This window comes from Gorilla gorilla, chromosome 12 (genome assembly GCF_029281585.2).
Source record: "Gorilla gorilla gorilla isolate KB3781 chromosome 12, NHGRI_mGorGor1-v2.1_pri, whole genome shotgun sequence".
Taxonomy (NCBI): Eukaryota; Metazoa; Chordata; class Mammalia; order Primates; family Hominidae; genus Gorilla; species Gorilla gorilla.
The window spans coordinates 32,790,718-32,817,846 of record NC_073236.2 but is presented as its reverse complement, the minus strand read 5'-3'; the positions used below and the strand labels follow the sequence as shown (position 1 = coordinate 32,817,846).

The following is a 27,129-nucleotide window of genomic DNA, read 5'->3' as shown; positions in this document are numbered from 1 at the left end:
TGTCTCCTGGGCTGAAACTTGCAGCGGACTGGGACAGGGATGGTGCTTCCCTCAGGCCCATTTAGGGAGGGGACTGGCTCCCAGCCTGGCACAGGTCCTCAGCTCTGCCTTGGTTGCCTTAGAGTGACATGGATCAGTCAGTGCCCTGAAGGTAGAGCTAAGAGACTGTCCTTGCTGTGTGGGAGGCTGGTCTAGGGATGGAGGACTTAACGGGTCCTCCCAGTCTGTCAGGCCTGGACAGTATTGTCCTGTCTCAGGATGCAGAAAGTCCAGTCCTGGGATGGGACGGTGCTGCCCAGGGTGGGTGGCTGGGACCTGACAGCAGTCCCCCAGGGAGTGACCACATCACCCAGCCGGGGTCCAGGGAGCCTGGCCTGAGACCTGCCCAGTGCATTGAGGGTGCACCTGGAGCCCACCCCACCTGATGCCCCCACAGCCCTCGCAGGGTCTGACCTCCCAGCATGCACCTGCCTCTCCCTGCACCCCAGATGTCCACCCTACCTGTTCCCTGACTTCCTCCATCCTGTCCAGCAGGATGGGCTGGACAGTGGGACAGCCTGTGTGCACATTTTGTGGCAAGTAGGAGTGACACACCATCCCTGGGAGGCACCATGGTTCCTGCCAAATCCAACCCCAGAACTCTGTCCCTGAGGTGGTTTTACCAAAACCCAAAACCCAGAATTGTGCTTGTGGCTCAGGGGTCAGCACCTGCTAGTACCAGGACACTACTGGGAGGCTGAGACCTGACCGAAGCCCATGGTGTCTGTGGCCTGAGGACAGGGTGTGTTGGGGCCATAAGTCCCGGCCACCAATGGCCATTGGGTCCTAGGGCCTCAGCCCCAGTGTTTGCCCTTCCCTGGCTCTGGCTCCTTCTGGTTCAGTCCCATTAGGGCCCTGGAGCCCAAGACCCAGCACCCAGGGTCCCCTCCAGGAATACTGGCGGCTTGGCTTCCTTTATCATGTTTCATCTGAGAGCAAAAATGTCAGAACGGATGCACAGAAAAATGGCCCAAATTGTTTAATAACTAGAAGAAATATAGGAGCAGCAAGAGGGTAATGTGGAGAGGGGAGGGCCTCCATGACCGGTGTCTGCAGAGCCAGGGGTACAGGCACCCAGTGTTGTGGCCTGGCACCACCGGCCTCTCAGAGCATGGGTGGCACACTGTCCTTACCCGGAGGACAGCAGGCCTGATCACCAGCTTTTCTACCTGTCCCTGTAAGCATCACATTGCTAGAAGAAAATCTCATGCCAGAGCTTGGACCATCCCTAGCTTGGGGGTTAGGGGTTGTCTTTTGGAGACCTAAATGAAAAAATAGGTCCAGATCAGAGTTCCTGATGCAGAGCACTCACCCACTCTTTGAATCGTGGGAGGGGAGGCCTGGTTTTAGATAAACTTAACCTCTTTGAGGAACCACAGAACCCAAGACTGGAAACCTTCAGAATCTTCTGGCCCCCAACCCTCCCTGGGGACCGCTGTGGCCTGTCTCACCAGAGCACTCTTCTGTCTGTAGATGTCTCAGCTGCTCTATAAGGGAGTCCCATTTCAGGTGTGGGGCTGGGCATGGTCACTCCTGCTGGATGTCTACAAGGTGGAAACTAAGGACCTAGGAAAATGCCAGATACAGCCTTTCCACCCTCATCCAGAGCAGGACAAACAGGCCAGGTGGTGTCAGGAGCCCAGGTCTCCAGCTGGAGGGAACGTCAACCCTGCAGTGGGAGCAGGGGCCCATCGCACATCCTAGGCACAGATGATAATGTAGGCACTGTAGGTAAGCTGGGCTTGGTACCCTTCCCTGGCTTCAGAAAGAAGCCAACAAGGAGCATTTTGCAGAATGAAACCTTTCTTTCCAGAAGCACTGCTGACTGTAAATGGTTGCCGTTTGTGGCAGTGAGCATTTTGTCCATTCTGAGGTTGGATTGGTTTCTGCTTTTGGCCTTGCCCTGCCCTACAGACCATAAAGGAGAACAGCAAGAAGCCCCCAGCAAACATCCACAGATGGCCCTGGACATCAGCCACATTCTGAGGAACATGTCATGTTCTGGGAGGGCTAAGGCATCGAGTAAGGCCTACGGGGCTGGAGGATCCCAGGCAAGGTGGGGCAATCCAGAGCCATGGGGGCTTCCCATGGGAATTGGGAGGTCCCAAGGGAGAGTCAGAGGTTCCACAGGAGGAGTCAGAGAGTCACCAAGGGCTCTCCTGGCCCAAGGAGCAGTCAACACCATGGACTGAACACTTGCTGGGCTCCAACCCCTGGGCCAGGCTGCCCATGTGGGGCCAGGAGGCAGCTCAGAGTGGGAGGCAGAGAGAGAAGTGTGCTCAGAGGGCACCTGTATCTGGATGTAATGTGGTCCTGAGACTCTGGCTGGGAAGTGCTTCCAGGGTATCATATGTGTTATGCAGCTACTTCCTCTCCCCAGCCTTACCCTGTAGGAATTCTAGTGACTATGTTGCCACCATCTTGGAGCTCCATGCCCTCATAGTGTAATGGCACCAGCAGATCTGCCTGTGCACAGACTTCCTGTACTACCTCACTCCTGAGGGGAGATGCTTCTGCAGGGCCTGCGACCTGGTGCTCAACTTTAGACACCATCATCCTGGAGTGGCACTGCACCCTCACTAGCCAGGGTGTTGACGTCCTCAAGGCCAAGGCCACATTCAAGACTTTGGACTTCATTGATGCACTTGTGCCGAGCAAGGTGGGCATCTCTGGGATCTTAATTCAGGAGGTAGAATGCAGCTTGAGATCAAGTGTCTGATCAAAGAACTTGAACTTGATCTGGAGGGCTCTGGGGAGCCATGGAAGGTTCTGGATAAAGGAGGGACAGTCAGCCACGTTTTAGAGATGACTGCGGAAGGCTTCCTGGAAGGAGTGAACAATAGCCAGGAGACCAGGGAGGGAGCTTGTGGGGCAGGTCTGGAGATGGCAAGGGAGGGATCCCGCTTGGATGAAAAGTCTTCAGGGACCATCTCAGGTTACACTCAGGTGCCCTCTGAGTTAGTGTGTTCTAAGTAAGGGGTTCTAAGCCTCCTATTGTGGCTCATCCCTGACAGTGTCAGCACCAGCTCCCCTAACCCCACAGCTCAGGGTCCACTTTGCTTCTGCATCCTGCATGTTCCTTTTCCTGCTGAAAAGCAGATTCCCCAATGAGCAGCAGAATCCTGTTTCTCCCTGTAGGCCCCTCTGCTCCTTATAAGTGGTGTTTTGTGGGATTCCTCCCTTGGTTTTGGATGAGAACACCCTTTCCCATTCCACAGGGATTGTTTCTGTGGACCTTATCCCAGGTTTTCCCCTGGTCGGGCACCGGGCAGGTGGGGGTGGTGGGACCAACTCTTTAGAACCAGCAATGCCAAACAGATCCCACTCAGGGGAAGTCCATGCTAAGTGTCATGGGTCCTATGGAATTTTCTGAAGCTTTCCTTTTCTCCCCCACCTTCAACCAGCTTATCTGATCTTCTGGGATCTCTACTAGGATGCTGGCAGCCCAGCCAGCTGGTCTGGCCCTGGACGTGCCTTCAGGGGCTGGGTATGCTTCATGACCTGTGTTGTGGTGAGTGGTAAGCAGCACCTGCTTCTAGCTTCACTGTTGGGCCAGATTTCATCCCCACCATGGCTCTTCATTGTGGCTGCTTTCTGCTCCTTCCATGGACCCTGCGTGGAATTGCCCCATGTTTCTGTTTGGGCACCACTGAGGAAGGAAGCATGAAGGACGCACAGGTCAGGCCATTCTGTTGCCCACCTCGTGCTGGGTCTTTACTCCTGGGATGGCTTCAGGGGCAGCTCCTTTTCCATGCCTCCCCCCACCCCACATCTCTCAGGTTGCTGCTCAAAGGTCACGTCTTGGAGGGGTCTCTCCCTGTCACTGTGTTTGGAACAGCTCCCTCAGTTTCTTTCTAGCTCATCTCACTCTGGTAATGTCTTTCATTACCATCACCATCTGACCTGGTCTTACGACCTGTTAGCTTCCTTCATCAGACATGAGCACCAGGATGGCAGGGGCCTCATCTGTCTTGTTCCTCCTGTGGCCTGGGTCCTAGCACCATGTCTGGTACAGTGTAGGTGCTCAAGGGAAGTTTACTGTTGAAGAACTGTCTACCTGGGAGAGGTTACTGTTAGTCTAACCTGCACTATTTGGTAAACCCCTTGCTGTTTTGCAGATCCTGGTTGGAGTAAAACATTCCATGGGAACTCGGGCTGTGAGAAACGTCCTAACCACCTGACTGCAGAAACATCACATCCTGCTGGGCAAAGGCCCAACAGCCTGACTTCAGGAACATCCTTATCATCTTCTACTGAGCAGCAAGCTATACTGTCCAGAGCCCTCCCTCCCAGCCCCATGATTACCCCAGCCTGTGAGCGGCAGTGGGCGCTGACACTAAGCTGGTTTCCCCCTCCGCAGGGTTTTGCTAGTAATAAACCTGTGTTGCTGTTGAAGCGGCCAGTCTCTGTGTGTGTGTGTGTGTGTGTGTGTGTGTGTGTGTGTGTGTGTGTGTGTCTTTAACTCTTGCCTTGCCTTCAAATCCTTACAATAACTCCACTTCTCCATTTTATCATGGAGGATACGGGACTCAAGGAGAGCAAGTAACTTACCCAGAATTACACAGCCAGTGAGTCACAGAGTCTGAACTAGAACTCAGTTCAGCTGAATCCAGAACTCCCATCTTCCTGAGAGTGCAGGAAACGAAAGGTGGATATGCAGCTGGTGAGCAGCCCACATGCTTTTTCTAGGAGACCCCAAGGTGGGCTCCTGGGAATTATGTCTTCATGGTCACAAAAGAAGGACTGCTCACCTGTGCTGTGCATCAGCTAAGTAAGTGTCCCCACTGTCCCAAATCTGCATTTATTTTTATTATTTTATTTATTTATTTTAGTTTGAGATAATGTCTCACTCTGTTCCCCAGGCTGGAGTGCAGTGGTGTGATCTCAGCTCACTGCAACCTCCACCTCCTGGATTCAAGCTATTCTCCTGCCTCAGCCCCTGAGTAGCTGGGACTACAGACGTATGTCCAGCTAATTTTTGTACTTTTAGTAGAGAGGGACTTTTACTATGTTGGCCAGGCTAGTCTTGAACTCCTGACCTCAAATGATCCACCCACCTCAGCCTCCCAAAGTGCTGGGATTACAGGCATGAGCTACTGTGCCAAGCCTCAAATCCTCACTTCTTTTCAAAGTTTTTTTTTTTTTTTTTTTGAGATGAAGTCTCACTTTTGTCACCCAGGCTGGAGTGCAATGGTGTGATCTTGGCTCACTGCAGCCTCCACCTTCCGTGTTCAAGCAATTCTCCTGCCTTAGCCTCCTGAGTAGCTGAGATTACAGGTGTGCACCACCACGCTTGGCTAATTTTTGTATTTTTAGTAGAGATGGGGTTTCAACCATGTTGGCCAGGCTGGTCTCGAACTCCTGGTGTCAAGTGATCCACCCGCCTCGGCCTCCCAAAGTGCTAGGATTACAGATGTGAGCCACCACACCCCACCTGAAGAAGCATTTTAAATTTCAGTGAAGGTCTCTGAATTGGGGAGAATGAAAACACACAGAGGTTTGGGATGAAAGTGGGCATGATGGGGAAGCAGAGGGGCTTTCCCCTAGTGTGTTTCTCTTCTCTGTGGAGAGTGATGAAAACAAGAGGGACATGAGGGGTGGGAACTGGAAGACTCTTCACTGCTAGATTTGCCACAAATGGGTGCAGAAACTTTCCTCATTATCCATAAATTTCAGTTTTTTCATTCGTAAATGTTAATGCTGGGAACAGATCATCTCTTAGGTTCCATTTAGAGCCCATAGAGCCCAATGGTGAAGGGCCTGGTCCCAGGAGGCATGCTGAACAGAGGCTGATCCTGTGCTGAGCAGATGCTGATACTGTGCCTTTCAGGTTACTCCAGGTGGGTCAGTGGGAAAACTTCACTTCATTGACAAGGCCTTAATTGTTGGGACCTTGTCAGACACCCCTTTGCAGACAGTGTCACTGAGACTGCAGTTGCGATGATAATCACAGCTGGCGTGGGGAGGTCTGTTCCAGGATCCTTCCCTATATCTGGGGACCTTCTCTGTTATTCCCCTCCAGGCCCCTGCTCTCAAAGGCTCCATGTGTGTGAGGAAGCGGCTGCAGAACAGCAGAATTCCCTTTGGTAAGAGCCTCCCCTTTCCAAGTCTCTGTGCATGAGGAATGCACAAAACGGGGACGTGCTCCAGTGAGTTATAACAGTGTATTAAGTTACTGTTATTTTGTGGTTGTTGAGGATCATGATGGTATATTAGCTAACATGTCTTAGCCAGACACGCTCTTTGGCATTTTATGTATATAGTACTGTATCAATTCTCACACGTCTATTACAGTAGCTGTAATTATAGTCCCCCTCTTAAAGATAAAGAAAATGAAATTCTGATTCAGAATATTGCTTGAAGTCCACAGTGGGTAAGTAACAGAGCCTGGTTATAATCCTAGTGAATTTGAGTAGTTTTAAATAAACACCTTATTATGGAAGTTTCTTTCTGGCATCCATGGTTTCTGATGTCACGGGAATTGTCCTCATATAGGGAATAGAGCATTTCTCTCTGGTTTTTTCGAGTTTTCGGAAATCTGGTCATGGTGTATCTGGACATGGATTCATTTGGACACGACCTCTTAGTGGTTATCTTATCTCCTTGAATTTATGTATTTCACCATGTTTGTGATGTTTTTTGCCATTATTTGTTCAAAAATGTTTTCAGTCAGTCCTGTCCTTTTTTTTTTTTTTTTTTTTTGAGACGGAGTTTTCCTCTGTCGCCCAGGTTGGAGTGCAGTGGCATGATCTCAGCTCACTGCAACCTCTGCCTCCCAGGACCAAGTGATTCTCCTGCCTCAGCCTCCCAAGTAGCTGGGATTACAGTCACCTGCCACCATGCCCAGCTAATTTTTGTATTTTAGTAGAGACGGGGTTTCACCATGTTGGCCAGGCTGGTCTCAAACTCCTGACCTCAAGCGATCCACCTGCCTCGGCCTTCCAAAGTACTGGGATTACAGGCATGAGCCACTGCGCCCGGCAAGTACTCCTTTCTTTTCTCCATCTGGGAGCCAATCATTTGAAAGTTAGACCTTTTGTTATTTTCCCACAGGTCTCTGAGGCTGCATTCACTTTTCTCCATTGTGTTTTGTCTCCTCTATTCTAACAGGACAATTTCTATTAAACTTGTCTTCAAGATCCCTGATCTTTCCTCTGTCATCTCCATTCTCTTGAGTCTGTCCAGTGCAATTTATTTCTATTAGTTTTTTCACTTCTAAAATTTTCATTTAGTTCTTCCTGGTATCTTTCATTTCTTTGCCATGAATTCGTATTTTCCCCTTGTTCCAAGTATGCCTGTAATTGCTTGTTGGAGCACTGTTGTGATAGCTACTTTAAAATCCTCATCACGTAATACCAACATCTGTCTCATCTCAATGTTGGTGCCTAAAGATTGTATTTTCTTGTGCAAGTTTATTGTTTTATAGTCCTTGGTATAATGAATAGCTTTGGACTGTATCCTGAATGTGCTGAGTATTAGTATACATCATGAGACTGGATACTCTTCACACCTGCTATTTCAACAGAGAGTCCTCAGACAACAACAGAGAGTGCTTAGCTTCATAATACAGCTCAGTGCACTTTTTGGGCTGTGGTTCAGCTCTCCCTTGATCTTTAAATGCTTTGCAGTGATGCTCATGCTTTCCCCACTTGCCTGCTTCCCAGAGCCTCATCTCACACCTGTGTGAGTTCAGACCAGTGCTAAATTCTCACACATTCTGCTGTGTTGTTTCTGGTCCCTTTCAGGCACAGACTGCTCAGATTTCTGCCCAGAAATTCACGCACACATCGTGGAATTGTCCTCGGTTTTCAGGAGGAATATCACCCACTCAGAGAGGTTTTCCCCAGGCCCTTGTCTAAAGTTGATTCTTCTAGTCCTTTCCATTGCTTCATATAATATTTTCATATTTATCACAACTTTATTCTATGTTTCCTTACTTGTTACTAGTCTATCTTTTCACTCCCCCCCCAATAAAATATTAACTACGTAGAGATAGGGATTTTTTAAACTAATTATTCAGGACCTAACACAATGCTGGACAAATATGCATATATTTCAAGAAATTTGTACAATGTCTGCACTACAGTAACTGCTCTGTATACATTACCTTGTTCAGCACAGTTTTTCTAATGCTAAGTATACAATTTTAAATTTTCATTTTAACTTTCTTTTCTCAGAAGAAAATTTATTCATATTAACTAAATATTTAAAATCACTCTTGATGGATATATAATATTCTATTATAACTAATATTTTACTGATATAACGAGTAAGCCCTTGAACCGTAGATTTATTGAGCAAATATTTAATAGGCTTTAAATCTAGCTGGGACTATTTTGGGTAATTAAAGAGACATATAAGACTCCTTTCTTTGCTGGGTGCAGTGGCTCATGACTGTAATCCCAGCACTTTGGGAGGCTGAGGCAGGCGGATCACTTGAGGTCAGGAGTTTGAGACCAGCCTAGCCAACATGGTGAAACCCCGTCTCTACTAAAAAGACAAAAAAATTAGCTGGGTGTGGTGGTGAGCACTTATAATCCCAGCTACTGTGGAGGCTGAGGCAGGAGAATCGCTTGAACCCAGGAAGAGGAGGTTGCAGTGAGCCACTGCACTCCAGCCTGGGCAATGGAAGGAAACTCTATCTCAAAAAAAAAAAAAAGAGAAAGAAAAGAAAAGACTCCTTTCTTCAAATAGCTTACATTCTAGTTGAGGGAAGGAGTTAATAAGTAAACAAATCAATAAATAGATTAACAAGATAATCCAGTGCATGACAATTGATGTGGGAAATTAGAGTAAGGATACGGAGAGTGACTAGGGAGGTGGATTATTGGGTACTTGAGACAAAGATGAGTTTCAGGAGAGAAAAATCAGACATGTCAGAAGTCCAGGAAAGGACCTTTCAGAAACTAGTCTCTGAGCAGCACGCCTTCTTTTGTTCAAGAAAGGGTACGAAGCACAGTGTCGCTAGAGTGCAGGAGCAGAACAGAGGAAGCAGAGGGGTGGCGCCACCAGGCTTTGTTTTGGTCAAGGAATCTCTTGTATTCTAATTGAAACTGGAAGCCCTTGGTGACATCTGATGCATGTCACGGTACTTCATTTTTATTGCTGTGTAGTATTCTGTTGTATGAATACCCCAATATGCATATACCTGTTCTAGATTTGATAGGCATTTGATAATTCTGGGGTTTGGGCTATTGTGAATAACTCCACTGTGAACATTATTGTTCATGACTCTTGGACATAAGTACCCACTTCCTTTCAGTGTATGCCTAAGAGTGATTTGCTAGGTCATAAGATGTGCACGTATGTGTGTATATTTTTGTGTGGGTTTATCTTTAGTAGGAACTGCCAAAATATTTTTTAAGTGACTCAAACAATTTATCCTTTTACCAACAATGCAAGACAGTTCCAGTTGATCCAAATTCTTGCCAAACTCAGTATTTTAGGCCTTTTAAATTTGAGACATGATGGTAGGTGTATAGTGGCATTATTGTTTCATTTACATTTATCACGTGACTAATGATGTTGAGGACTTTTTTATACGATTAGTATGCACGCAGATATCCTCTTTTGTGAAATAGATTTTCAAGTATTTTGTCTATTTTTATTTGGGTATCTTGTCTTTTTGAATTGATTTCTAGGAGTTCTTTATATATTTTGGATATTAGTATCATCGAATATATGTATTACGCATATCTTCTCTCTGTTTCTGGATTCCTTTTATAAAAGATAATTATAGTAAAATCTGCATTCTGTGAAAAGTACGCTCGTAATGTACATTCCAGTGTGTTTTGATAAATATTTACATCCATTCAAAATGTAGAAAAGTTCCATTACTACAGAAATTTCCTTTGTGTCCCTGTCAGTCACCATGCAAAAAATCATACTGCTGTTGCGATTTCTATGACTGTGTATTTGGCTGTTCTTGAACTTTATATATAGATGAAGTCATACACGGTATGTACTTGAGTATGTCTGGCTTATTTTATTCGGCATAGTATTTCTGGTAGTCAGCCATGCTATTGCATGTATCACAATGTGTTTTTTTTTTTTTTTTTTGGTCACCTGCATGTAAAGTAAATGTATTCTTTTATTGGTGAGTAGGATTCCATTGTAGGAATATGCCACAGTCACTTTATTCATTATCCCTTGATGAATTTATGGTTTATTTCCAGTTTTGCTTATTACTAAGAGCAACTATAAATATTCTAGTACAAGAATTTTTATGATTTTTTTTCACTTTGCTGTGAGGAATTACCTAAAGGAATTACCTAAGTGGAATTGCTCTATTATGAATTAAGTGTGTGTTAAAGAAACTGTAAAAAGTTTTCTAAGTGGCTGTGTGACCCTCCTCCAGGCAGGACTTTAGAGTTCCAGTTGTTCCACGTCATCTCCGGCGTGCTGGGTTCTCAGGCCTTCATCTCAGCCTTTCTAGTGGGTGTGTGGTGCTTTCTCATTGCACTGGGGACTTTGACTGCATTTTTTGCTGTTTGACTCCTGACAGCTTTTCAGCCTCACCCTTCCCTCTTCCCCCTGTGCCCCACATGTGGGCAGACAAGAAATGCTGCTACTCCTTTCCTTTGGTGCCCACAGAAAGGAGATTCAGCCCATGCAAGTCCTTGCCCTCATGTGAGGCCTCTCACCCCAGACCACCCCTAACCACAGTAAAATCCTGGGGCAGTCTCTTTTTCTTGCTCCTTCAAGTCATTTTGAATCTGCTGGAGAGGCCTGCCCTGGGCTCCCCAGAGAATTCAGTTATGTCGGCAGTGAACATTTTTGTATCTCCTGGTGTGTGTGGCATCGTCAGTCTCAACATCTGGGCCAAATTTTGAGTGGAGGTCCCTCCTGCTTTTTCGGGGTGACCATGGCACTCACTGTGGTTTAATATGTTTCCCTGATGATTGGTACCATTGGGCACTTTTCCATACACTTCCATTCCTGTGTGAGGGTCTGTTCAAGCCATTTTCCCATTTATTTGGGTTTCTTGTCTTTTTTAAATTTAAAAATGTTTGTTAATTCAGTCAAAATAACAATAAATCACATTTACAAAATTACCTTTTTTAATGAAAAAACTATATTTCCCAAAACAGAAATTGCATTGACAAGTTGTGTTATTTTACATTCTTACACATCTCCTAAATGTCTGTTTCAATGGAAAATAGCTGACTTCTCATATCTACTTCTGCATTCATTATTATTATTATTAATATTTGAGACAGAGTATCACCCTTCACCCAGGCTGGAGTGCAGTGGTGCCTCCTCGGTTCACCGCAACACCTGCCTCCCGGGTTCAAGTGATTCTCATGCCTCAGCCTCCTGAGTAGCTGGGATTACAGGTGTGGGCCACTATGCCCAGCTAAGTTTTTATATTTTAGTAGAGATGGGGTTTCACCATGTTGGCCAGGCTGGTCTCGAACTCCTGGCCTCAAAGTGATCTACCCACTTCAGCCTCCCAAAGTGCTGGGATTACAGGCATGAGCCACTGCGCCTGGCCTATTATGTTTTGACATGTGGTTTTGATTGAGGTATATGAAGAAAATCTCACTTCACATAGACCTTTAGTGGGAAAATGGAGTTTAACAGACTTTCCTGAGGATTTTCCTCTCCGATGCCAGACCAGACTCAACAGGTGATAGTTTTTGAAAGTTAGTTGCAATGTGGAATCTGAAATCTTGTCAGTGAACTTTTTGTATACTTGTACATTAATATCCATTGGTTATCTTGGACTTTGGCTCTATTTTCATTGACAAATTTGAAAATATTTTATTACTGAACTATGCAGAATTTTCAAATATTGACATTTCATACACTATCCGTAAATCACATTCATTCATTTCACCACCGATCTCCTTAGAAACATTAAGTAATCAGAACTTTTGAAGCTCACCTTCTGAATACTTAATGATTCCAAAGTTTTCCAAAGTTCTAATTTTTGCTTGAAAACATGAATTCTGTTACTGGCAACAGTAATGGACTTGCATCCTTCATTTTCAAGACAGCTTCTGCTAACTATTCTAGTCTGAAAAATCGGTTTGTCCACCCATCATTCTTTCAAGCCAAATGCTGTTCCATGCAGCTGGTCCTGCACAGCCTCCCGAGCACTGTGCCTTGAGACAACCATCATGCTACAACACGGAGCAGCAATGCTTTGTGGACTCCATGCATTTCATCACTCCGAACACTAAAGAGGCATTTTTTTATAGGGGCAGGATGAAGAAGATTAATAAAGTTAACTATATTTAGTGCCTTGTTTTCAGGAAATTCTTTTTTTTTTTTTGAGATGGAATCTCACTCTGTCACCCAGGCTGGAGTGCAGTGGCACGATCTTGGCTCACTGCAACCTCCGCCTCCCGGGTTCAAGCAATTCTCTGCCTCAGCCACCCTAGCAGCTGGGATTACAGGTGTCCGCCACCACACCCAGCTAATTTTTGTATTTTTAGTAGAGATGGAGTTTCACCATCTTGTCCAGGCTGGTCTTGAACTCCTGACCTTGTGATCCACCAGCCTCAGCCTCCCAAAGTGCTAAGATTACAGGCGTGAGCCACCGTGCCCGGCCGTCCAGGACATTCTTAAGGGAAATTGCCTTTTTTTCTTTTAACCCCCAGTGTGTGGCAGGGAAGAATGCTACCACTACTAATTTGGTGCTGGTTCCCCTGCCTTGATCTGTGCCCTAGTGCCAGCCATTTTCTGTCATGGCTATTGCACCCACAGTGCAAATATAAACAAAGTTGTTCCAGAAGAACCATGAGATTCAATAAAGTTATTCAACTCTGAATATTTATCACCACTTACATTTGCTGCTGAGCATTCACATTTAAAAAAATCCTTTGAAGAATAGTGGGTGCTGATACAAGTCCAGCCAGGTCTGTAGATTTGCTCATTTGTTCGGTGAAAGTCAAATTCTATAAACAAGATACCAGCTCAAACCATATGTTTGCAGTTGAGTCTTTAACTTGATGAGTCAGAGTAACATCGGAAGTGGCACTGCCCTGATTTTTCCTGATGTTTCACCCAGTCGGCATTCAGCAGTGTCAGCTACTCAAGAGAAACTGTGCACATTAAATATGTGCAGTTCCTTGTGTATCAATTGTAACTCAATCATGCTGTGAAAAATAAATTTTAAGAAGAGTTTTTACTGTTTCTGCTTCTGTGTGAGCTTCTCCAGCCAAAGCACTATGATAATTTACCCTGTAAGAGACTTCAGTGACTTCCATTTCAAGTTAGAAAAACTGGAACAATTTTTCGCTTTTGAAGAGCTCATAGTACATACATTTAAAATATTTCATTTTTGTCTTTAAACACTGAATGATTAGTCTCAAATGTTACCTGACTTTTTTAAGTGATAATTTATTTTTTGATTCTTGATACAAATTATTTAACAAATATCAGGCCAGGCACAGTGGTTCATGCCTGTAATCCCAGCACTTTGGAAGGCCGAGGTGGGCAGATCACCTGAGGATGGGAGTTCGAGACCAGCCTGACCAATAAGGAGAAACCGCGTCTCTACTAAAAATACAAAAAAAATTAGCCAGGCATGGTGGCACAAGTCCGTAATCCCAGCTACTCGGGAGGCTGAGGCAGGAGAATCTCTTTAACCCAGGAGGCAGAGGTTGTGGTGAGCCGAGATCATGCCATTGCACTCCAGCTTGGGCAACAAGAGCAAAACTCCGTCTAAAAAAAAACAAAAAAACAAAAAAAACTATATATATGTGTGTATATATATATGTGTGTATATATATATATATCAGTATTGCAGCTACAGTGTATTCTTTATCTCTGTTACTTGCATTTTTATTTTCTTCTTTTAAAATTTATTTTATTTTATGCTTTTAGAGATGAGGTCTTTCTGTGTTGCCAAGCTGGTCTTGAACTCCTGGGGTCAAGTAATCCTCCCACTTTGGCCTCCCAAAGTGCTGAGATTACAGATGTGAGAAACCACACCTGGCCCATTTTTATTTTCTTCATGGTGCTTTTGCCTTTAGATGAACAGAAGATTTTCAAATTTTCAAGTCCTATTTATAATTTTTGAGCAGTTAGTGCTCTTTTAATGTTATAAAGCTGTTTCCCTTCTACCTTTTAGAAGTGCTTAAATTATGTTGGGCCTAAAGCTACCTCTTTTTGAATTTTAAATTTGAATCAAAAGGTCTCTCCATACATAGTGAACTGGAACAGGTTGTAACCGACTCTTGTGCCAAAGGCTGCCAGCTGTTCAAACCACGTTCAAATAAGGCACATGCCAAACTGTAACCAGTCCAATTCTGTATCTCTCTTTTGTTTTCTGTAGATCACTTTCTTTATTCTGTCCACAAATCCTCTCCCACCATGCAGCAGCAAGGGAGTCGGTTCAGGGGCTGCCTGATTTGCAAATCGTTCTTGGCACAGTTAAATTCTCTTCAAATTAATTTGCCTGAAGTTTTTCTTCCAACAAAACTTAAAAGATGTATGTTTTATGCTTAGGTCTCTAATCAATCTCTAATTTTAAGTATGGTATGAAGCAGTAGTTCAGGTCCATTTCTTTCTGTAAGTTTATTCAGTTTCCCCAGAAAAATTATTGATAAGAATCTTATTTCCCCCATTCAATTGCCTTACTACTTTTAACAAAAAACAGCCTACTATGTATGTGTGAGTCTGTGGATTCTCTCTTCTGTCCCATTTTTCCATTTGTCGGCTTTGCATGAGCAGACAACTATCACACTGTTGGGATTACTGAAGTTATCCCAAGTTTTTGAATCTTTATATAAATGTTAGGACCGATGTTTTAATTTGTACAAAAATGCGTGTTGGGATTTTGATGAGAAACTACATTGAATCTATAGATCGACCTTGTGCAAATTGAAATTTTAACGATATCCAGTACCTGATCTTTGTAAATAGTGTATCCTTCCATTGATTTGTTGTTGTTGTTGTTGTTATTTTTTGAGACAGAGTTTCACTCTTGTCCCCCAGACTGGAGTGCAATGACGTGATCTTGGCTCGCTGCAACCTGTGCCTCCCGGGTTCACGCGATTCTCCTGCCTCAGCCTCCTGAGTAGCTGAGATTACAGGCGCCCGCCACCATGCCCGCCTAATTTTCGTATTTTTAGTAGAGACGGGGTTTCACCATGTTGGCCAGACTGGTCTCAAACTCCTGACCTCAAGTGATCCACCTGCCTCGGCCTCCCAATTTGCTGGGATTACAGGCGTGAGCCACCGCACCCACCATTTTGTGGTCTTTATCTGAGAAATGTTTGTAGTTTTCAGTGTATGTGTTTTGCATGTTATTTGTTAAATTTATTCCTAAGTGTTTTATACTTTCAATGCTATTTATTTCATTTTGCAAATGGGTGTTGCTCTTTTTTTTTTTTTTTTGAGACTGAGTCCTGCTCTGTCGCCCAGGCTGGAGTGCAGTGGCGCAATCTCCGCTCACTGCAAGCTTCGCCTCCCGAGTTCCCGCCATTCTCCTGCCTCAGCCTCCCAAGCAGCTGGGACTACAGGCGCCCGCCAGCACACCCAGGTAATTTTTTGTATTTTTAGTAGAGACGGGGTTTCAGCGCGTTAGCCAGGACGGTCTCGCTCTCCTGACCTTGTGATCCGCCCGCCCCGGCCTCCCAAAGTGCTGGGATTACAGGCTTGAGTCACCGCACCCGGCTGGGTGTTGCTCTTTAATAAAACACAATTGATTTTAAATGCAAAACTTTTATACTCCAAACTTGTTTAATTAATTCACTAGTTCATGTAGATTTTTGTAGATTTCTTTGTTTTTCATATACACAGTCAAGCTATCTGCAAATGCAGATGGTCTTCTTACTTTCTAAACTATCTTAGTATTTTATTTCATCTTTTTTCCTCATTGCACTGCCTAGGAGCTCCAATACAATGTGGAATAGAAGTATTGGGAATAGAAATCCTCCTCCTGTTGCCAATTTTAGGAAGGACATATACAATAATTCATTATTAATTATAATATTAGCTGCACTGGGTTTCTTTGCAGACTTTTAAAAATATTGGGGAAATGTATTTGCTTGAAAGTTTATTATCATTAATGGGTATTGAATCTCATCAAATTGTTTCTTTGTACAACAGTTCAGATGATCATGTACTTTTTCTCTTTTATTCTATAAATGTGATTAATTCTTTGGATTTATTTTTAAATACTAAAGCAACATTGCATTCCTGGGATAAATCCCCCTTGGTCATGATATACCTTTATATATCTTTTACCTTTTGCATATGTTTGTGTCTTTTATGGTGATGATGGTTTCTGGATGTATACTTACCCAAACTAATCAGGATGTATATGTTTTCTTTTTGGAAAGGTTTTTCATTATGAACTCTCTTTAACATATATAGAGCTACTTAGCTTTCTCTTCTATGTCAGGTTAATGAATTGTGGCTTTCAAGAAATTTATTTTATCAGTTATTTAATATATTGGCATAAAGTTACTCATAATATCTTATTATAATTTTTAATATCTCTGGGAATTGCACTTATGCCCCATTTTATTCCAGGTATTAATAATTTGTGCTTTATTTTTAGGGATTTATTCACTTTAATTTCTTTTTAAATGTTCAAATTTTGGTTTTAATTTTCTCTATTGAGTTTTTTCCTGTTTTACTGAATTCTTTTCCTTTCTTTACTAGTGCATTACTTCTATTTATTTTTAGTTTATTTCTTCTTTTTCTAGCATCTTAAGTGAATCATTAAGTTTAATAATTTATTGTTTAAGCATTTTTCATTCAGTACTTCCTTAGATAGATCTCTTATTTTTTGTCATTTGTTTTCATAATTGTTTAGTTCAATAAGTTTCCTGATGTCCATTGTAATTTCTTCTAGTAACCATGGATTATTTAGAAGTGTGTAATTTAATCGTAATGTTTGGTGATTTTTCTCAGTACCTGATTTCTAACTTATTTATTTATTTATCTGTCTATTTATTTTTGAAAGAGTCTTGCTCTGTCATCCAGGCTGGAGTGCAGTGGCACGACCTCGGCTCACTGCAACCTCCACCTCCTGGGTTCAAGCAATTCTCCTGCCTTAACCTCCTGAGTAGCTGGGATTACAGGCGCCTGCCACCACACCCAGCTAATTTTTGTATTTTTAGTAGAGATGGGATTTCGCCATGATGGCCAGGCTGGTCTCAACACCTGACCTCAGTGATGCACCTGTCTTGGCCTCCCAAAGTACTGTGATTACAGGTGTGAGCCACCGCACCTGGCCCTGATTTCTAATTTATTATAATACTATTGTGCTCACATAAGATATTTCATATGGGTTTTTGTAATTTAAAAAATTAAGCCACTTTATTGAGGCATCATTGACATATAAAAAGCAATACATATTTAATGTATACATCCTGATGAGTTTGGATAAATATACATCCAGAAACCATCATCACCCTCAAAGACATAAATATATCCATCACCTCCCAAATTTCCTCCCACCTCCTTTATTCTTATTTGTTTTTGTATGGCTTTAATATTTTAAAGTATATTGAAATTTATTTTTATTTCCCAGAACTCTGCCATTTTTACTCTGCCATTTTGTGGTGTAATACTCTATAAATGTCAGTTCAGTCAATTTGACTTGTTCAGATCTTTTACGTTCTTACAGTTTTTTTAGTATTTCATTAATTACTGAGATAATGGCATTGAAACATCCAACTATGATGTGTGTTGATACAGTTTTTTATTTAGTTCTGACAGATATTGCTCACCACATTTTGAAGCTGCTACAGATAAATGCACATTTAGAACTGCTGTGACTTTTTGATGAATTGACAGTTTTATCATTAGGAAGTCTCTTTCTCTGGCATTTCCGGTTTCTTCAAGTGTATTTTATTTGAAATGAATATAGTCACACAAGCTTTATTATGTTTAGTGTTGTGCATATCTGTGTCTATCTATTCAAATTGTATATGTTTTAGTACATATGTAGGTCTTGCTTTATATTTATAATGTCTGTATTTTATTTATTTAGTTTATTTACATATAGTATAATTACTAATATAGTTTAGTTTAAATCTATCATCTTACTATTCATTTTCTCTTTGCTCCATCTGATCATGTCCCAGCAATTCATGTCCACTCATGTCTTTTGCTTTGTTTTTATTTTTTGGTAAGATTTTCTTCACTGTTTTTAAAAGCATATAGACACACACACACACACACATACACACACACACACACCTGATGTTAACCAATTATCTATGAACAGGTTACTAATATTTTTCAGATTTATTATATGCATTTTGACTTACATTATTTTCATCATGCAAAAGTTCTTTAGGTCAATTTTTAACAACCCTTTTCTTATTTTATATGAACTTTTTATCCTGGAAACATTACCCTTGATGCTAGTTAAGTAATTCTCACATATTTTCTTCTAACCATCTCTTGCATAATTCTAGATAACTACATAAAGAGCTTTCTGATTTTAAAACACATGAAATTGTTGGCCAGGCGCAGTGGCTCACACCTGTAATCCTGGCACTTAGGGAGGCTGAGATGGGTGAATCACCTGAGGTGAAGAGTTCGAGTCCAGCCTGGCTCTTATGGTGAAACCCCGTCTCTACTAAAAATACAAAAGGTAGCTGGATGTGGTGGCACATGCCTGTAATCCCAGCTACTTGGGAGGTGGAGGCAGAAGAATTGCTTGAATCGAGGAGGCAGAGGTTGCACTGAGCTGAGATCATGCCACTGCACTCCAGCCTGGGCAACAGAGCAAGACTTTGTCTCCAAAAAATAAAAATAAAAATAAATAAATAAATACGTGAAATTGTATTGTTTCATTTATTGATACACTCTGTGTACTCAACCCATAATTAATGGGTTGCTCTAGTCTTTTGCTACTACAGAAAATGAATGAATATTCATTCATTGCAGTGAAAAGTTTATTACAGTGAATAACTTTTTAAATAAAAATTTTACACATATACAAGTATACTTAGAGGATAAATTTGTGAATATGAAACAGCTGACTGAAATGGTAAGAAAAAATGTACCTTTTGTAGGAAATGTTATGAAAGTACCTTATACCCAACAACTCTACCAACAGAAATGAATAACTACCTTTTTTTAAGAAATCAGTCTTATTATGTTGCCCATAAATTTTTTAATTAAAATTTTAATCTTAGTCATTCTAATTGTCAAAGAAATGGAATTGAAATTTTGATGTGCATTTATCCCATTATAAATATGTATGAAAATATGTTCATCTAAGCCATTGTATTTTCTTTTTCTGTGAACTGTAACCTCATACCCTTTGCACATTGTTTTCTATTGGGTTTTTGTTTTATATCTTGATCGTTTTTAGAACCCAAAAATATTGAAATTCGCCCTTTGTATCTGGTAAGAATTGCAGATTTTCCATTTTTCTCTTACCATTTATCATTTGAATTTGTTCATTGTTTCTTCTACTTACGAATGAAGTTCACTAATGAATATTCTAGTGCCAGAACATTTCAGCTAATTAACAGAGGAGAAATAGTATGATTAGAAAATCACTACTTTGTAACTCTAATGAGGACTATGTCTAGGCAATGAATGTGAATGGATACCAAGTATTTAACAGGTTGACGAGGAACCTGTATAACAGATGACTCAGGCTGATAATACTTGGACGCAATAATCAATTTTGATATCACTAAACAGATATTGTGCTTTCTGTTTTGATGCAAATGGAAGTACACAGTACTATAGTGAAATATTCTCAATAAAACAAAAATGAAATATATCAAATCTGTAGATACAGTTAAAAGTTCATGCAAAATATAGAGGATGGAGATACAAGTAAAGTGAAACCATAAGGAAACCGTCTGTCAAATCCAGATTATGAAAAATTTGGTAGGCCAGGCACAATGGTTCATCCCTGTAATCCCAGCAGTTTGGGAAGCTAAGGCAGAAGGATTGCTGGAGCCAGGAGTTCAAGACCAGCTTGGGCAACATAGTGAGACCCTCTCTCTACAAAAAATTTAAAATCTAGCCAGATGTGGTTGCTGACACCTGTAGTCCCAGCTACTTAGGAGGCTGAGGAGGGGGGATCACTTGAGGTTACAGTGAGCTATGATCACACCACTGTACTCCAGTCTGGGTGACACAGCAAAACTCTGTTCTAAAAAATGAAAAACTAAAAAAGAGAAAAAAGGAAAAATCTATAGTAATAGTGACATGATCTCTTCAATTTTTAAACATAATAACAAAAAAGGGGGGGCAGCCCTCTCAGAGGAATAAGTAGCAGATTTATTGTTTGACCATCGACAATTGTCAAAGGGGAAGAAAATAAACAACTGTGTCCAGGTTTTGAAAAACAGACAGTACAGACTACAGTTCCTTTTATTTATTTATTTTCTTTCTTTCCTTTATTTATTGGAGACAGAATCTTTCCCTTTGGCCCAGGCTGGAGTGCAGTGGCTCCATCACAGCTCACCATAGCCTTGACCTCCCAGGTCCGAACAATCTTCCCACCTCAGCCTCCTGAGTAGCTGGGACTACAGGCACACACCACCACATGTGGCTAATTTTTTGTAGAGACAGAATCTCACTATGTTGGCCAGGCTGAATGACTATAATTCTCAAGTGAAGGGAACAGAGCCATGAGCCAGGAAATGGAGCCCAAACGTAGAGCAGAGATCTTGCTGGGTGATGAAACCTATTGGGGCTTTTGAAGTGGCTGGATTTTATGTGGAAAGTCACCAGAGAGGAAAGAGTGGGGCAGGAAAGGAGCCCCAGGATTGCATGCAGGTCATGTGATGTCCTGGTTGTACACTAAGCTGAACTTGCACAAGGACACAAGGCAAGACCCTGAGAGCCCAGAGAGGATAAATAAGGGGCTGGAGCAAAAGGGAGAGGGGCACTTGGGGGCTGAATGGAGAATTCTAGATTGCACTGCTCCCAGATAGAGTTCAAGCAGTCAGAACAGAGACCATGCATGACTCTTTCTTTATATTTCCCATTGTTACAGTGTTTGTTCTTGTGTATAGTGTGAGAAACTGATCCGACGTTTTCAAATGGCTATGCCATTGGAAAAATAAATGGCTACATCATTTACTTAAAAAGTCCCCTTTTTAGCCCAGTGATTTGAGATATGAACTTTTTATGATTTACTAATTTTCCATAATATTTGGATTTGTGTGCTTGATTTTAGTTCTATCTCATTCATCTATTTGTTTAGTCGTGGGCCATTATTATTGTTTTAATTACACAGTCTTTGCAGTTGTTTTAATATGTGGTGATGTTAATCCCCCTCATTTCTCTTGATACTATTTTTCTACCCTTGTGATTATTTTTCCATATGAACTTCAATATCAACTTGTCTAGATCCAAAAACCCAACCAAAAAAAACTACTGTTGTTATCTCAGTTGGGATTGCATTGACTTCATATGCTAAATTACCGGAGAACTGACATACTGATGATATTGAGGCATTCTATCCAAATGTCTCTGTATCTGTTCAAGACACTTTTATGTTTTTTAGAAATGTTTTACAGTGTTTTTTTGGTGTGTGTGTTGTTGTTTTTTGTATTTGAGACAGGGTCTTGCCCTGTCTCCCAAGCTGGAGTGTAATGGCATGAAACAGCATCCTGCAATCTCAACTTCCTGGGCTCAAGCAACCCTCCTGCCTAAGCCTTCCTAGTAGCTGGGACCACAGGCATGCACCACCATGCCCAGTTAATTTTTTTTATTTTTTGTAGAGACAAGGGTCTCACTTTGTTGCCCAGGTTAGTCTCAAACTCCCAAGCTCAAGCTATCCTCCTGTTTTGGCCTCCCAAAGCATTGGGATTACAGGCGTGAACCACAATTCCTGGCCTACAGTTTTCTTCTTACGGGCTTTGTACATTTCTTGGTAAGTTTATTCCTAAGTATGTTTTATTGCCATTGTAAATGTAGTTGTCTCTGCCCTTATAGCTTCTGATTGTAATTTGTATGTGTGAAGGCTATTTATTTTTGTACAATTGTCTTCAAATTTTTAATATGTATTTTAAATTGCTTTGCCAAAGATATCAACACTTAATCCCCATTAGCATTATAGGAAAATTTATTATCTTACTGGACCTTTTCATTTTTGAAGCAGATTAATTTGGAAACTTTTACAAATTGATGAGCAAAATTATTTGTTTCCATTTGAATTGATTTAATAACTGAAAAAGTTATTTTTCATGTTTTTATCACTTATAAACCTTCTATAAATTATCTTTAATTTCTCTTTTCCACTTTTCTGTTTCAGCCTCCTGGTATTTTTAAGGAAATGTAAGAGTGTGAATCAGGTACTGATGGTTTTGACTTCATTATGATCAGCATCTTTGGCTTCCATCAGAGTAGACACTGAACGTTTTCATCCAACCGGATCATGAGTGCATTAGTGAGTATTTATTTAGTTCATAATACATGTTCCTGCCACACTCCACTGTAATTTGTTTCAGACTGACTAACATAATGAGAAATCTTACCAAATATAAATGGCACTGCAGATCAAAACCCACTTGATTTTTCTCATTTTATTCTGGGTTCTAGAGAGAGACTAATTATTACTGCCAAAATAAATGTGTGTCATAAGTGAAGGCTTATTCGCTATGGAAATATTCATTATTTCCTATTGGCCTAAATCACACCCCAAAATTACCTGTGAACATTGAGAGAGATAATTGGTTACCATGGAATTTTCCAACATGATGTTTAATACAGTTCTATTCCTTTCGTATTCCCTTTTAAAGGAACTACATAAGAGATGAAATCCTTTCTCCCTGGGACATGTATCCTTTTGGGTTCTGCTTGTAGTTTACATTTTAATTTGATGTTTTTCAGTCTTTTCAGGCTGAAACATAATATTTGTATCATTCTGAGAGCCTATAACACCATGCTTTCCAGCAATACAATTATGGAAATTTTTTTCCTCTCTCATATTGACATTGGGATTTGGAGGAACTTACTGCTACTCCTGATGCCTATTTACACCTTTTTGATATGTCCCCAGCAGAAGAAGCCCATGGGCTGGCTTTTCCTTCACTTGTCTGTTGCTAATACGATGACACTTCTCCGCAAAGTTATTCCATTGGCAGTAAAATCTTTCAATATTAAAAATCTTTTGAATTATACTGGATGTAGGGAATTTGAATTTGTATATAGAGTATCTTGGGGACTTCCCCTGTGTACAACATACCTCCTAAGCATGGTGCAGGCCCTCCGTGGGAGCCCCAGCAAATCCAGGTGGGCGTAGCTGAAAGAGAAAATGCTCAAAACACCACTATGCTTTTCTTAAACTCTGGGTCATCAACAGTCTCATCTACGTCAGGCTTGTGCCATTTGTTGACACTATCAAATATGGCAGTGTCACCAAGAATCTCTCCATAAAAATGTGTTTAGCTACACCACACATGGGTAACGCAATTGCCATCTCTCATACGAGTTATCACACTCCAGGACTTAATTTTTCTGGTTCTCATGAGTTGGGCCAGTGGCTACTTTGTGATTTTCCTTCACAGACACCAGAAAAATAATCAACATCTTCACAACAATGGCTGTTCCTCTAGAGCCTCCCATGAGACCGGAACCATCACAACTGCGCTGCTGCTTATGATTTGCTTCATTGTATTTAATGTGAACAACTCGTGCCACAGCATTTACCTAAGTATGGTGAAGAAAAGGGATCAGTTGTGGACCGTCTCAGACTTGATTTCCTCATGTTACCCCATTTTTTGGTCCATTTTTGCTCATTGGTAGAGAAAGTCATATCCTGAATTCAAAATCTATGAAGTGGAGAAAGTCATCTTATCCCATAGATGTGCCAAAGTAAACTTTCACCAATATAAACTTCTTCCAAAACAACATTCTATAAAGAGTTGGTATTCTGAAGAAATGATGGGATTTAGGTCTGAAAAATGAGATATTTCTCAGTTCACTGCACGAAATATAATCTAATGACCTTTACCTTCAGTAAAGACAATATTGCATAGCTTAGTATTTAATGTTTGTATACATAGATATAATCATTTAATAGACAGGTAGATAATTTTTCATGTCAGATGTCATAATGGACTTCTTGCAACTAGTCATTCAATATCTGTATTTTTCTTACTTTAATTACTCTGTGTTCAGCATGAAAAATCATTTCAAAAGGAGATCAGGCACTCCAGGAAGAAGAGCATCACTCCCCACCTCTAAACTGTGGGCTTCACATAATGACATCCTACCAAGAACTCAGTATAGCAAAGGAGGAAAAAGAGTAACTTCACATTGGAGAAACCTAACAAACACTGTCTCAGCCAGGTGATCAAGGCCAGTGTGAGCATTGATCAGTCAAGTTGAAAGTGTGTATCATACGACAGGATGAGAATGGCATTTTACCTTGACATGTTCCCTCCCAAAACTAATAATCCCACTACATCAGACAAACCTCAGTTGAGAAACAGTTTCCAAAAACACCTGACTAGTACCCCCTAAAACCATCAAGGTCATCAAAAACAATGTAGGCCTGAGAAAGGATCACAGCCGGGAAGAACCTAAGGACTCAGTGTCCTGTGGTATCCTGATATGGAATCCTGGAACAGAAAAGGACATTAAGTAAAAACCAAGGAAATAGAAATAAAGTATAAACTTAATAACGTATCAATATTGATTCAATAATTGTGACAAATGTAACATAGTAATGTAAGACATTAAAATGGGGAAAATTGGGTATGGTGCAGAGGAGAACTCTGTGTATTCTATTTGCAACTCTTCTGTAAATTTAAACCTATTTGAAAATTAAAAATTTATTTTTTAAAAAGAAAACTAAGAAACCTATATACTTAAATTTGAGGAAACAAAAATTACTTTCCTTGCCTAAAGTATGTGTTCTACATTTTAGGATTTACCTGAGATCCTAATGAATAGACTTTTTTAATGTATACAATCTTATGTCACTAATTTAAATGTAAATATTTAAGAGTTTAAAGGTTCAGTCTATTAATTTTATTAACTTGGCCCTTGAAGAAGACTCATATAAGAAAGAGGATGTTTTGACTTAAATTATTTCTGTATAAAGCACTCTTTGATGAGGACAGTACACACTTCATATAATAACCAGCACAAAATAAAATTCCAGATAAATATTCATACTATCAAGCATGTAAGAAAAAAACAATGCAGGCTTTTGCTTAATATGCTAAAACTTTCTAAGATTTCCCAGAGCCAAGCACATTTGTCTGAAGTTCAGTTTTTAAAAGTTATTTTAACTCTGTCCCCAGCTGACATGGTTGATGAGTTGGAAATGTCATAAATGAAGTCATATTTCAGCAAGTACAGTAGGAACGGAAGAGATAAAGGTCACAGCAATTTTAGTGATGAAAATTTAACTTCATTTAGTACTGTGTCTCAAGTGTTAAGCTAAGATAGAAATACTGTTGGTTCATCAACATAACAGCATTTTGGTTCCCTGACCCTCTGCTATGTAAACAGCCCTCCCATCTTGCACAAATGCATGCACCCGTGTAAATCTAGAGAAGAGAAGATGATGGTGGTTGCTACGGGTGAGTTGGAGATTTGAGTCTCAGAATTTGGGTACAGGGACTCCTGGTTTTTAAAAGAATGGATTGGGGGAGAAAATTTGAATTTTTAGTCTCTTTTTGTAATACTTCAGGATCTTAAATTCTAATGTCATAAACCCAACTTGAATTAACTTGGGTAAAAGATGACTTTGTTGACTCACAAAAGTCAGAGGAAGAACACAGAGCAGCTATAATGTAGGAGGGTGACAAAATAATTTTGGTTAAAACTAGAGCTAGATATCGGCTGTTGTTATTTCCCAGCTTTACTTCATTTTTTTAATGATACAATATTCTACACTCCCAGGAAGAAGTTCCAGTTGGCCCCTGATGGAGAAGTGCTCATGTGAGGTCCATCTAGCTGTAGACAGGGAATAAATTCATGTGAGAATCTATTACACCAGCAGGAACCATTTTGGTCAGGTGGAAAATTACCAGATGGGGCTTACCATCTCACAGAGAAAGTGTCTTGGGGTGATGTTCAGGTGATATACAGGCAATGTCTAATTTAGAACTTAGTAGAAAAATTGGCCAGGCACAGTGGCTCACGCCTGTAATCCCAACACTTTGGGAGACTGAAGCTGGTGTATTACTTGAGGTCAGGAGTTCAACACCAGCCTGGCCAACATGGTGAAACCCTGTGTCTACTAAAAATACAGAAATTAGCCAGGCATGATTACGGGTACCTGTAATCCCAGCTACTTGGGAGGCTGAGCTGGAAGAATCACTTGAACCCGGGAGGCGGAGGTTGCAGTGAGCCGAGATCACGCCACTGCACTCCAGCTTGAGAGACTCCATCTGAAAAAGAAAAATCAGAGGCTAACCCATATGACAACTTTGTCTTATTGGAGCTATTGATGAATGTCTGAGTTTTGACATACTTCAGCAATGATGGAGATATTGCTGCACTAACAGTGTAAGTTGAAGGCCCTATGACATACTTTGAAGGGAATAGTTCCTTTCTCCAGTTCAGACCATTTTACTTGAGTCAGTCAAGTGCATACACAAGGGGTTTTACAGAAATAAAAATAATTTCATTTATGTACTCACAATATACTTATTAAGTTGTTGACATACTTGAGGCCTGCTCTAGGAACTGGTGATACAATGATGAACAAGATAGGTTGTGTCCTTTTCCACATGAAGAACATATTTTAGTTGGTGAAACAGACAATAAAAAAGGAAAACCTATGTGCGTTGTAGAGATTGTGACAACTTTTACATGAAAACAAAAATACAGAAACTGTAAAAGAAAAGGGAAAGGATTTCGCTATAAAACATTAGATACCTTTGAGGGACTAAAACAACTCAAATCGACTAAGAAAATTTATTCACAGTTCATATGTATGATAAAAAAAACTCTTCCAAGCTGATGAAAAGTCAAAAATCCATTTGAAAAACTGCAAATTATGTGACTAGCACCCAAATATACAGATACATAAAAGCAAATATTGACAGATCCAAAGGGAGAAATTGAGTGCAAAACCATAATAGTAGGAGACTTCAATTCTCCACTTGTAATAATAGAATATCCAGGCAGAAGAGCAATACAGAAACAGCTGACTTGATCAATGCTATATTCTGAATGGATCCA

At 41.1% G+C, this 27,129-nt stretch overlaps 1 long non-coding RNA gene across 3 annotated transcripts; it reads left to right on the top strand.

Annotated features, from left to right (window-relative positions):
• Positions 1–352: 352 nt before the first annotated feature.
• Positions 353–26,805, top strand: LOC115935822 (uncharacterized). Of its 3 annotated transcripts, XR_010129870.1 has the most exons (7): positions 353–2,698; positions 3,444–5,879; positions 6,062–6,125; positions 15,391–15,532; positions 21,708–21,859; positions 22,241–22,375; positions 23,496–26,805. It is a non-coding gene; the product is annotated as an uncharacterized lncRNA (long non-coding RNA). The 3 variants fall into 3 exon arrangements; XR_010129868.1 differs by having other exon boundaries at positions 353–5,879; XR_010129869.1 differs by lacking the exon at positions 21,708–21,859 and adding an exon at positions 22,728–22,766 and having other exon boundaries at positions 354–5,879; positions 23,503–26,805.
• Positions 26,806–27,129: the final 324 nt, after the last annotated feature.